Here is a 13,646-nt window from a genome sequence, read left to right as displayed (position 1 = left end):
TGCTAACAAAACAGAAACTTCAGGAAAGAGATCTTTTGGAGGAGCTGCATGAAAAAGTCTACAAAAAAGAGCTCGGAGTAGTAGTTCCAATAAACTATTAAATTCCAGTACGATGACTGGCTATTATCTCCTTTTAAAAGCAAAGTCATTCAGCAAATGTTCATAGTTAAATTCTCTCTCTTGCTGGGAAAACCAGTTATGAGCTGAGGTCTGAGTCAGGGGATGGATCCAGTGTGGACAGGGCTCAGTGGGCACAATACTCGTCCAGTGTGAAACTCACAGTTCCGCATGGGCCGACCACCCAGCCCCATGTCACTTGTCCCAGTCTGCACCCTCATCAGAGAAACAACTTTTGGAAGTCATTTCCCAGATTTAGTGCCAATGTCACTTGGCAATAGATTAGCTCTGCATAAGGAACAAAGTTATAGATTTAAGATGGAAATCAAGAAGCCTCTTCTTTTTTTCTGCCGCATTTTAATTAGTAGGAACCAATTTTGCTTTGGCTCTCTGAGCACTATCTGGCAGGGATGCAGAATTGAAACATTTAATGGTACTGTACTTGTTCTTCATCACCAGGCTGCTTTCCTGTTACCTCTCTCACCCATCATCACTGCTGACAGGGGATATCTCCAAAGCAAGAGGACATCAGTAATGCAAAATACAAATAATTTCTTTTTGCAACACCAGTTTGCAACATTAATGCAGTGCTAGGGAAAAACCTGGAATTTGCTTAACCCTACCCATCCTACTCAAAATTGTGTTCCTTGCCCTGATGGCTGCAATTATCTCATACTACTTAATTAACAGATCATTGTCATGATCTGTCTTTTCAAACCTTTCAATGAAAACTTTTTGTTTTCCACAACAGATTATCTGATTTAAACAGGGATTGATTCAGGGAAATTCAATACCACGTGCTATATAGGTCAGACTGTTTGATTACAGTTGGTTTTTTTTGGATGTGTGAGTTATTTTTTTCTTTGCAAATTGAAATTATTAACCTGTATCATTGAAAAACCTGCAAGTGTTCATATTATTAATAGAAGCACAATAAAACAGATGGCAGGAAACAGGATAACTGTGGGTGGCTACTACACTTTCATATAGCAGTAGCATCTTGAACCCAATGAAATCAGCAGATGATGTTCCTGCTCTGTGGGAGCAGGATGAAACCATGGAGAAGAGTTTGATCATCTTCAGCCCTGGCCCATTTTAATTTGGTTTCCTGTTATCTTTTTTCCTTCTGTTTTTTTAGGACATTCTATTATTATTCACGGATCTATACCATATCACATGAAAAACATCTGAATTGGAGATGTAGTCTGCCTGCAATTTTGGTTGTGAATTAATTTCACAGGTTACGTTTAGATTCTTCTTCATTTTTGAACTCTTGTTTCTGGTAGTTCTGCCACATGCCATTCCAGCAGCTCTCATCTCACTTCAGGTCTGCATCTAAAAGAAGGTAAAATGTAAGCAAAACATCCTAAAATGTTATTTATTCAGAAATCTTACATTTTCATTTCTTCTTTTTGCTACTTTATCATGTTAGAAAAAAGAGTAAAAAGGTTTTAGTCATAGACTGTGTCATTAAAGGTACCCTAAATAAACATGCATTTCTTTCTTTATTTCTCGCTGCTGTACAAGCTCTTCTAAAGCTAGTACAAGGAGGCTGCATGTCTGTAGACATACAAAAAAGCAAGCAAAGAGGAAAATAATTATCTTCTGTTACTAAAATAAAGATGGTTTCTCAACCCAGTTACAGAACAATGAGTTACTGCATAAACAGTCTCTTATTTATTTCATGCTCATGCTTAGCCCTTTAAATATGCTAGATGTTGAGAAGGAAACTGAGAAGTGGTAAACTTAGCACTGGGGAAAAATTGCCCTTTAAACGTACTTTTAAAGCATCCTTTCATGTTTTCTGGGCCTGCAAAAAACGAGTGTATCAGGATACCTGACTCTTACCAGCCCATCAGATCAATTACATTTAGGTCAGAATGACCTCAGCACTCATAAACATTTTGTCATGGTCGTATTTTTCTTAAAACTTAACCTTTTCACCCGTTACCTTATTTACAGCATTCATCTCATGCTTAACTTCTCCTTTGGGGCAATTTCTGAGAAAGGTCAATGTTGTCTTCAGTCCTGTCTATATCATATAACATGACAAAACTATTTCTGTAAAACGTCCCACCTCACAATCTAAGATTGGCCCGTCAGCCTTTGTCACCAAGGTGAGGCCCATAAGGAATTTAGCACTGCTTTAGTGTTGCCTCTGTTCATCTCATGTCTATGGATAAAAAAGCAGTGGCTGCTTTCTATTAGTCAGTCTCAAAGAAAGGACACACATTAATCAAATGAAGCAGTGGACTGCTCTTTCCACTTCCCTTAAGCTATTTGCATGCCAGAGTTATTTAACTTGGTTTTGGTAGCTGATAGATACTGAGTATCTGCAAGAGCCCTGTAAAAACAGTTAGATCTCACAAACTTCCTTCACAGTCATGTCTTGTGCCAAAAATGAAAATAAACTATACGAAAAATTTTTTAGAAATTGGGTTTATAATAAAGGAAGAAAGTGAAAATTGTTGCATTTGTTGCAGTGGGACAACTGCAGAATATCGGAATGATAAAAGCTTATCAGTTTTGTTCAAAATGAAAAAATCCTAACTATAATAACAGCTAGGGCTGAGGGGTTTTTCTGTCAATTTAAGAACTTTCTGTTAGCTCTGGAAGACACATTTTTCACTTTGCTCAGCAGACACATAAAGAAGGGTAGTGCACATATCTTGTACTTCAAATCCACACCAAAGTGAAGTTTCCTAGACTGCTGTTGACATTAACTATCATAGATAGAGGTCTTTTGCTAATTGCTTACCAAATTTTGCCTGAAGAGCTTTCAAAAGTTTGATATCAACAATTTTTTTGCCCTGAGCATCCAGCCCCTGCCTGAGCCATGCTCACTGTAGCTGTGCCTGCCTGCAGCCCTGCCTCCTGGACGGACCCTGGATCTGATCCAGCCTCTCGCCTGGCCTGGAGCAGTTGTGATTATCAGCACCCTGCTCCTCCTTTAACAACTGTTCATCATCCCTTTCTGTCTCAGCTGTAGAGAGGCACTGCATAATCTAGAAAAAGCAAGGTTTCAGTTTCGCAAATTTCGAGATATCTTGAAAAAAGCCAAATCCTTGCCATTTCCAGGGCTCCTAGAATTGAAAATGTTCAGAACCACTTAGGGAGCTAAAAAGCACAGTTGAAGGCTGTGTGGGAGTATTTGCGTATGCACTGGCGGGGGAGAGGGAGGAAAAGAATTACGATAAATACAGCACTTTTCGGTGTTCAGCTGAGTTTGGTGTAAAGTCTACTCTGTAGGAACTTAACAACTCCCTACGGTTTTCTCTGCAAAATAGGGTCTTCAAAAAAAGAGGGGAGGACAGAGTTGTTTATAGTATTGTCATTAATAACACCTTTTATATCCTTTCAAAGACTTTAGTTTCTTAATCATTCTATAACCTACCCTGTTGGGACTGGTTGAAAAACAAGTATAATTTCTTTACTAGATAAAAAATGAAGACCATGTCCTAAAAGGTCCCTCAGCATGTTTGTGCAAATGGCTCTACAGGCACACGTGTGGATGGAAAAATAGGTACCAGGAACAAGGAGGCTGAAGAATGCCCCTGGGACAAAGGCAGACGAGCGCAGGACTCCTAGGCAAGACTTTTCCTGGGGAAAAGGCACCAGGGAGTGTTTGAGAGGGAGGAAAACTTCACCTACCACAGGGAGCCAGCTGCACAAGAAATAGTTTCTTGTTGAAAGGAGTGCCTTAGGAATAGTACTCCCCAATTTAGTGTTCCCACAGGAACTCCAAACCACATGCAGCTCGCTCACTTGCTCCCCCTCTTTCCCCTGCCCCTCCCCACTGCAGCAGATTGGAGAGGAGCATGGGAGGCACAAAAAGAAAGGATCATGGGCTGAGAGAAGAACAATCTACTGGAAGGAGCAATGAGATAAGAAAAGGAACAGGAACAGCAACAATACTAATGCCAGATGGTGGAAGAAAAGAAAGGATCCACAGGGAAAAAAGCCCCAATAATAGACAATATCGGAGCCCTCCATCCCCCACGTTTTGTTGACTGGAAGGAACCACTTCTGGATGGAAGTAAACCCTTTTCCCCTGCCTCCAGCAAGGATGGGAGGTGGTAGAGAATAACCTCCACGTCCTAGTCCCCTCACAGCTTCTGCAGACAATTAATCTTGTCCTGGCCAGAACCAGGACATCCAGTTTTTCTTGGTTCCATTGGTTTAAGTAAGGACAGGAGTGGAGGGAGAGACATGTGTCACGACCCATGGGTAGGGCCGTGGGATTCTCATCAGGCTGAGCAAAGACATCAGACCATGGAGAAGAGAGAGAGAGAAAACAGAAAATGTCACCAGCGCATGAATCCTGCATTGGTCCTTCCATGGGGGTGGTACAGAGCTGGGGCAAACTATGAGGTGGAAAGAGCAAGAGAGTAAAAACAGAGAGCAAGGGGCCCCCATCTGCTGCCTTTTCAAGTTAACCTGGTGCAGCCTCTCCCATCAGCTAGATTTCTCATGCCCTTTAGTTCTCGCATGCACAGCCAGCCCTTGGAGCCCTCCTGGAGATGCTGGGGAAGAGATATCTGTAAAGCAGCTGTGCAGACAACTGGGGGATGCCAGGTTGGCCAATTTGGAGCCCACAAAGTGCCCCTGGGGCAAAGGTAGCAGGGTGCAGGCAAGGCTGCAGTTGGCCAAGCCTTGGCAGTGGCTGGAGGGAGATAATCCTCGGCCTCGTGGGTGCCCAGCTCTGGGCTCCCCAGCTCAAAGCAGACATTGGCCAACCTGTACACAAGTCCTGCCCCCATTCCATGCCCCAGGGCCCACTACAACATCCACTGGGCTCGGACTGTTGGTCAGTTGAAGCCAGTGTCCAGTAGAAGCAGCAGCAGGGAGCTGTCCTGGCACACATCAACACTGGGACAAGGCGGGTTCTGGCCAAGAGGCACCAAGCCAGCCCTGACAGCCCACATCCCATCCATGGCCTTGGTTGGGCTTCATCCTGCCCCTGAGTCCTTCCCCCCAGGGTCAGGCTGTGCAGGCACATGTGTCTGCCCACAGGCTGGGGGGCAGTGGGCTCTGACAATGGCTCTCTTCTCTTTCTGCAGCTCCCTGGCGCTGAAGGAAGTGTGGCTGGGCACACTAGAGGGGTAAGCTGGGGGAATGCTCCAGGAGCAGCCAGACAGGGAAACAGCTCCTCAGCTGGGGAGAGGTGCTCTGTGGCTGCAGGCAGCTCTCGGGCAGAGTTGTCTGACACAGCAGCTGGGAGGTGACTTGGGGCTCACACAGCTCTCTCGCTGTCCTTTCCCACTGCCCAGGACACAAGGAGCCCAAGTGACCCGTTTGCCCAGCACCAGACCTCTGGAGAAGGAGCTGAGCCTCTGCCACACCGTGAGTGTCTCTCTGCTCTGAGCTCTGTCCCTGAGCACTGCTCCCTGAGCTGAGCAGCAGAGGTATCAGTGCTCACCTTCTGTCACTCCTCTCTTGCTCACAAGAGGACATTAAGTCCTCTTAAGGACAGTCTGGAGAGGCTGGTTGAGGATCTGGCAAAGGTGAGAATGGCTGCCTTTCCTCCCACCTCTGACTGTGCTGGGGTACCAGGGATGTGCAGTTAATGGAGGGAACTTGTGCAGGAGGGAGGGAGGGAGGGTGTGTGGTGCCACTTGGCAAGCAGAAGGATTGGGGAGCTCCCAGGAATGTTGCCACGTCCTTGCTGGTGGCGCTGGGAAGAAGGATGTTGTGCAGGGTAGAGACCCCGGCAGGACAGAGGGTCCCAGCTGTGCCACGCTCAGGCTGCTGGGGCTGGGGGGCAGCTGCCGGTGGCCCTTTGTGCTGCAGGGCTGCTCTGCAGGTATGGCCTGTTTCTTGCAGGCTGATCCCAAGCAAGGGCCTGCCATGGCCCTGTCTGGCAATGGAGGAAGACCTGGTCAATCACCAGGTGAGTTTTGGAAGGAAAGGTAACCCTGTGCTCGGGCCGAGCTGTGCTCACTTGTCCCCTCAGTGTCACCATCCAGGTGTGGCACCTGGAGGGAGGACGTCACCTGGACGAGTAAGGACACCCACTGGGCAGCAGCCACTGGACACAGCTCTGCAGGGACAGAGAGCCTGTGCTGCTGCCCACAGCTTGGAGAAGGGCAGGGCAAGGTTTGGGACAGGCTGTGCTGGTGACACGCCAGCTCTCAGGAGGCTGCGAGCTGGAGCCACAGTTGCAGCTGCCAGCTCCTTGCCTGTCCTGCTGCATCCCTCAGCACAGAGCTGAAAGCAGGGTAGGGCAGGCTGTGGGAGTGCTGGCCTGGGGTCTCCACTGATGGGCTTTTGCTCTCTTTTCCTTTGCAGCAGCAGAGACCAGCAGAAGCAGCAGCAGCAGGAGGAGGTGGCTGCTCTGGTACCTTGTTCTGCAGAGGAACCCCTCTGCTGCTGCCCAGGCAGCAGGGCAGGTGGGGTCTCAACTGCTGTTGGAAGGCAGCTCCTCAGACAAGTCCATGCCCTCCTCCCTCTCCTGCAAGAGATGCTGGTGGCCCTGCACCAGTAAGGACCAGCCACTGAGAGCATATTCAGGAGATGTTCCAAGGTGAGAGACCTTCAGGAGCTGAGGAGGCCCTGGACCACGGCGCAGAGGTCACCATGGGAATCCAGCCTGCACTACCACTGGCCCTCCTCCTGAAGGTGAGCGCTTCTGACCTGCAGCTGCAAGAGCTCCTGGCTGGGCTGGAATCTTCAAAGGCTCACCGGGAGCCCTTGGCATTGAAGGACTTCCTCCAAAGCATCCCCTCCAAGCTCCTCATCACAGAGCTCTACAAGGACTGGATGGTAGCGATGCAGATGGCCAGCAGGGAGGAAAAGATCTACCAGCTGAAAGGGTAAGCGTGGGCAGCAGCCTGCCTCCTGAGCAGGGACTGGGAAAAGGCTGGGACTTGTCTGAATGGGGACAGTCTCCTTAAAATGCTGGTTTTCCTGGCAGTTCACTGTTGCTGGGCTGGGGTCAGAGAGTCCTGGGGGAATGGACAGAGAGCCTTCTCTGGCATGGGCTTGGGTGAAATCACAAGCTGGGAAGCAAACGTGTGCTTCCTTCCTCAAGTGCAGAGCCTCGAGTGCTGGCTGAGAGCACCTGCAAAGCTGCACAACAGAGCCACTGGCTGCCCCTGCCCTGTGCCAGCTTTGGGTGGCTCTGAGCAGCACGTGCTTGAGGAGTGTTGCCTTGCTGTTCCCTCAGGGTGGCCAAGAAGTTGCCGGCAGCAAATCTCCTCCTCCTCAAGCAGCTGCTGTCCCTGCTCCAGCATATCAGGCAGCACATCTCCACCAGCAGAATGACCTCCAGCAGCCTGGCCGTCTGCCTGGGGCCAAACTTGCTGAGCCCACCCCAGGAGGAGCTGCTCCTGCCGGAGGCTGCGCTGGCTCTGAGCGTGCCGGTGATGTTGTCTGGAGCAGCCACTGCAGCTCCCCAGCCCGTGCCATCTGGGCTGTCCAGAGGGCCCTGGCAGCCCCCTGTCTCCAACAAATGCTGGTGGGGCAGATGCCTGGAATAGCTGCCCCACAGCCACTGCCTTCTGTGCAGGGGCTCAGGAGGGATGGGAAAGGCTGCTTGACGTGCGTTCAGGCCCCTGGGCTGAGAGCACGGCTGGGATGTGTGCAGGTGAAGGTGCTGGTGGAGTTCATGATGGACAACTTTGATGCCACCTTTGGGGAGGAGATGGCTGGCCTGGGGGAGTCACCAGCACCCACTGACAGATGCACAGGTATGAACAGGAACCTCTGGGGGGTTGTCACAGCCTGGCACTTGGGATCCCAGAAATCTCACCATCAAGAGGACAACTGGTGTAGGGCTTGGCTGGGTTTTGCCTTACGTCTTTTGCTTTCTAGACCTGTGTTTGGAGGAGCAAAGTGGCCCCACAGGCGGAGCAGACGAGGATCATCAGGCAAAGACCTTCCTGGATGCCTCCTGCACCCTGCCAGACATGTCCACAGAAGATGGGGCAGACCCAGTGGTGGAGGCCGAGGGGGCAGAGGTAGGTCAGCTGCACAAACACTGGGACATCGTGTCCCGCAGAGGCAGAAAGTTTCTGATAAGGCCCAGTAGCTACTGTGCCTCCTCCTGACAGCCCATCCCTTGAGCCCTTGGGCTTCCTTTCTCCCCCCACAATGACACCTCTGAATAAAAAGCAGATGGGTTGTTTCTCCAATGCCTTAGGCACATGCTTGATCAAAGTACAAAAGACCTACAAATTCAAGCTAGAGGGGAGTAGCTGTCAACTTGAGAGGGCTTTTGCTCACATCCTACTTCATTCCAGCTGCCTCCAGTCTATTTTGGGGCAGGTGTACTGTGTGAGATGGGGATGATGCAAAACAGTATCTTCTCTGGGGACGTCAGGTGGCCATTTGGCAATCAGTCACTTCCTACTCCAGGCTGTCTCTTGCCACCTCTTATCTCCCAGATTTCTGGTTTAGGCACCTCCGGCTTTGCCTCCAAACATCCCCCAGAGTGCAACAGAATCCCTGACACCCACAGAAACACTGACGAGCCTTTCAGTGTCCAGAAGGTAAAGTGAGCTCACGTTGGCTCAAACAAGAACTGACTCCTGGAGATTGTGGCTTTGCCTATCTAATCCAATTTTGGGGGTAAAGATTTGCAGGTTGCTCCCAGGAAAAGAAAAAGAGAAGGAAAAGACGAAGAGAGGAGGCCTGGCCGGAGAGATGGAAGGCCAAGAGGAAAGGAAGAAGGGGAAGACAGGAAGAAGACAACAAGAGAAGCGTAAGAAGGTCTGGCAGCTCAAGAAGCCCAGATGTGTCCCAGGTTCTGCTGTCCATCTTTCCCAACTCTCAACACTGCCCTAAGTCAGCCCAACTTCCTGGCAAGGGCTGGCAAGGGATGGTGCTGAGCAGGGCTTGGTAAGAGCTCTATGGCAGCTCCTCAGGGGCTCTCCAACCGGTCCTGCTGCATGGCACAGGGGCACTGGGCACCTCTGTACGCACCCAGGGCTTGAAGGGCATCCATCCCCCATGGGTTAAAGGCCCCAGAACCAGCCCATCACCACTGCCAGCAAGAGCTCTCTCTACTGGGCCATGAACAGCTCCTTGTCAGCTGCATTCCCCAAAGACAGGGCAACCAAGCCACGCCAACTCCTGCCTTTGTGGGTTCACTTTCTGGCTTTCTGACTCTGTTACTGCAGGTGTTGCTTTCCTCTTGCCAGCTGAAGCCCTGGGACTCGTGGGCCTGCCTCCCCCCCTGCCCCTGAAGTTCATGTTTGTAATAAAGTTAGCTTTTGTTTGTTCTCACTATGTCTGACATATGATGTTATGGACTGGGGAGATGTTGCTTGGGAATGAATCCTGTAGGAGGAGTTTGGGATCATCCCTTGCCCCAGAAGCCTTGCCTCCCGCAGGTCAAGCAGAGGAAGAGCCAGGTCCTGCAGCCGGGTAGGAGAAACGCCTTGCAACATGGAGATGCTGGGGAAGAGGCAGCTGGAAAGCAGCTCTGCAGACACCTGGGGTCCCAGTGGATGCCAGGCTGGCCAATTTGGAGCTGGGGAAAGGGTGTGTCAAGTGCTAGCATGCAGAAGTCTGCCAGGAGCTGATAAACTCTAGAGACTAGCAGTCTTGCTGAATCCACAAAAAAAGTGGATAAAGTAATAAACTCTGAATACAGAGACTCTGCCAGATCTGTCCAAATCTGCTAGCATCTGCCATGGCTTGTTCAACCCAGGCTACATCCATGAAGGATCCTATATGGAAAAATCCTAGATTGTTTATCTATCTGTCTGTCTGTCTATCTGTCTATCCATCTATCTATCTATCTATCTATCTATCTATCTATCTGTCCATCTATCTGAATACATAAAGTACACACACACACACACATATATATATATGGTGAAACAAATGGTCTGGAAGGACTTCCTGAACACCCTCCTGAAAGCTCCTGACACATCAGTGGACACCCCTGCCTTTAAGTAACCAGCAGGGGTTGGTCTCCAGCTCCTGCTCCCCCCCGTGTACCTGTTAGTGCAGATGTTTGTGAACTGTGTGAGGGAATGAGTGTACACAGAAAGTGATGAGCACCTTGCTATTAGTAACAGCATAAAAAAGGCCATCTAGTACATACTGGTACAGTCTGTGTTTCCCCAGACTGACCCCACCAGAAAATTAGGGGATGTACAGTAATCCAGGATTGCAAAGGTTAACTCCTACATTTTTGTGGGTATTAAAGTGCAGAGCTACCCCACTTTGGGGAGGATATCTGATATTTGATCCAGACTCTCTAAGTTACAGACTTTGGTATGTCTCTAACGTGGCATTTCATAAGTGGCTGTCACCAGAAGTGGAGGAATGTCCAGACTCAGGCCCTGGGACACCACAGACCTGAAGAACTGGTATCATCGGATGGGACAAATTAAAAAGTTGCAAAAAAGGTATTAATCTTCTCGAAGGTGCATACTCTGTGTCCCTTGCCCAAGCTACTGGACCATGTGTTCCCTAAATTCCCAGGATCACAGTCTCTTCTCAAGACCTGCACATTGTTGCCAAATCAGTAACATGCTCCTCTTCTAGCAGAGTCACTGGGACTGATCACCTGCTCCTCCCAGCTTGAAGAAACCCCAGGGCTACCAAACCCAGCCCCAACAATAAAATGATTTCTGTGACACTCATATCATGTCGGCTTAGGAGGCCACCAAATTCAAATGACCCTTCATGTTTTCCTCTCATCTCCATTTCTCATATGAACTGACAACAGTCATCTCCAGGCCGAAGCCACCAGAGCCTATTAGGAATCTGTTAGAAACAGGCTTCATCTTTAAAGACTGGGCCTGTTCTCAGCATTCTCCCAAGTTTTTTCCCTCTCTGCCTCAGCCCATCTCCCTGCTTCTACCTGCCAGATGGACGATTGGAGAGTAATTTTCCCAACAGTTATAAATTTACATAATGGTGCCTATTTGCTGCAAACAATTGACAAAAACGTGCCACCCAAACATTTTTGCAAGTACTGGTCCTGGTGAGTGTTTTTGATGGGATCAGCCATACCTGCTGAGGGGATTACCCTGCAGCATGTTCCACTTCCAAGCACTTCACAGTCCATGTGCTTTGGAATCCCTGGATTATTCTCAGGAAACTAAATGCCATTGCTTTGCTTCTGAGTTTGAGGCTTGCGTGGCTGAGGACACATCAGATTGTTTCTGAAAGCAATAGATGACAAATCAAACAGAAATTTTGCTTTTATATGAAACGAAAATAATTCTTTTAGGAGGAACATGCTTTTGAAATCCCCCAGTATCATCTGGATTTGTCTGACCTCTTGTGGTCAAAGCCCTGCTTTGCAGTTCCACGTTTCTACCGGCGGTGAGAGCGCACCTGTGGTTTTTTCTGCTACAGTTGAGCAGAAGGGTAGGAGAGACTTCGGCTTGCAATGTTAAACCACAGTCTTAGTGAGAGAAAAAGCTGTGCTAACAGGCATGTCGTGACAGTAAATATTTTTTCTCTGTATTTATGTTGGTAAAAATATGTTGTTATTTTTGCTCTATACTACTGTTACAATTGAGACCCATGAATGGTGGGGTTTTTCCCCTTCAGATATAGGTGCAACTTTTTTAGTTAAATTTGTCAATTCACTATAAAATCACAGAAAATTCTGAGCTCGAAGGGACCCACAAGGATTATCCAGTCCCACTCTTATCCCTACACAGGACCATCCCCAAGAGTCACATCGTGTGCCTGAGAGTATCATCCAAACGCTCCTTGAGCTCTGTCTGCCTTGGTGCTGTGACCACTTCCCTGGGAGCCTTTTCTAGTGCCCAACCACCCTCTGGGGGAAGAACCTTTTTCTAACACCCAACCTAAACCTCCCCTGACACAGCTTCAGACCATTCCCTCAGGTCCTGTCACTGATCACCAAAGAGATCAGTGCCGGCCCCTGCTCTTCCCCTCACAAGGAAGTTGGAACTGCAATGAGGTGTCCCCTCAGTCTCCTCTTCTCCAGGCTGAACAGACCAAGTGACTTCAGCAGCTCCTCATACAGCTCCCCTCAAGGCCCTTCACCATCCTTTTGGACGTTCTCTAAGACTTTAATAGCTTTTCTGTATTGTGGTGCCCTGCACACAATGCACACAATGTTCAAGGTGAGAGCAGTGCAGAGCAGAGCAGGACAGTCCCCTCCCTTGACCAGCTGGCGATGCTTTGCCTGATGCCCACCAAGGACACGATTCTCCCTCCTGGCTGCCAGGGCACTGCTGTCTCATATTCAACTTGCCATCGACCAGGATCCTCCTGTCCTTTTCCCAGCACTGCTCTCCAGGATCTCACTCTCCAGTCTGTATGTACATCCAGGGTTGTTCCATCCCAGGTACAGAATCCGGCACTTTCCCTCGTTGAACTTCATATGGTTGGTGATTGCCCAGTCCTCTAATTTGTCGAGGTCTCTCTGCAGGGCCTCCCTGCCTTCCCGGGAGTCAACAGCTCCTCCCAGTTTTGTGTCCTCTGCAAACTTGCTTAGTATCCCTTCCAGTCCTGTGTCCTAGTCATTCATGAAGATGAAGAGAGCAGGCCTAAGACCTGTGGAACCCCACTAGTGACAGGTCACCAGTCTGATGTTGTCCCATTCACTATTATCCTCTGAGCTTGACCGTGAGCCAATTGCTCACCCACTGCATGATGTGTTTATCCAGCTGTGTGCTGGACATTTTGTCCAGAAGAATCCTGGGAGAGCCAGTATCAAAAGCTTTACTGAAATCCAAGATTACGTGAATGGCTTCCCTTGATCAGCTAGGTGGGTTACCTTGTGAGAAAAGGAAATCAGGTTTGATAAGCAGGACTTTCCTCTCACAAAGCTGTGCTGGCTTGACCAGCGACTGCATTGTCTTTTAGCTGTTTCTCAATACTTCCCAGAATAATCTTCTCCATAACCTTACCAGGCACTGAAGTGGACTGACAGGCCTGTAGTTTACAAAGTGCTCCTTCTTGCCGTCTTGAAAATCGGGACAATGTTCACCAGCTTCCAGTCAGCTGGGACCTCTTTGGATTCTCAAGACCACTCAAAAATCATTAAGAGAGGTTTTGCAATGACATCAGCCAGCTCTTTGTGGATTCTGGGATGAATCTTATCAGGCCCTACAGATTTGTAAGGATCCAGCTGGAGCAGCAGATACCTCACAATTTCAGGATTGACTGGGAGTTGATCATTCTCGCAGTCATGGTCCTCCAGCTCAGGGCACTGAGACCCCCTTGGTCTGTCATCTGTCATCGTTGAAGACAGAGGCAAAGAAAGTGTCAAACACCTCTGCCTTATCTCTGTCCCTGTTTGTGAGGTGACCATCCTCAGCCTGTAATGATATTTGTATACTGCCTATTGTCATTAATATATTTGAAAACAACCTCTTTTTATTGTTCCCCATATTGCTGGCCAGTTTCAACTCCACTTGAGCTTTGGCTGCACAAATTTTCTCCCTACAGCAATTTTGTCCTTCTGACACCTGGGCATCACTCAGAGTTTGTTTATTAGCTGCTATTTCGTGGATTAAGTCCCTTGCTGATTAGGTCTGAAAGCACAAAAATGTCAAACACCGAAGAACATCCTTTTTTAAGAAAACCTT

This window comes from Corapipo altera, unplaced genomic scaffold (assembly GCF_003945725.1).
Source record: "Corapipo altera isolate COAL_440 unplaced genomic scaffold, ASM394572v1 48, whole genome shotgun sequence".
Classification (NCBI taxonomy): domain Eukaryota; kingdom Metazoa; phylum Chordata; class Aves; order Passeriformes; family Pipridae; genus Corapipo; species Corapipo altera.
This window is presented reverse-complemented; position numbering follows the sequence as displayed.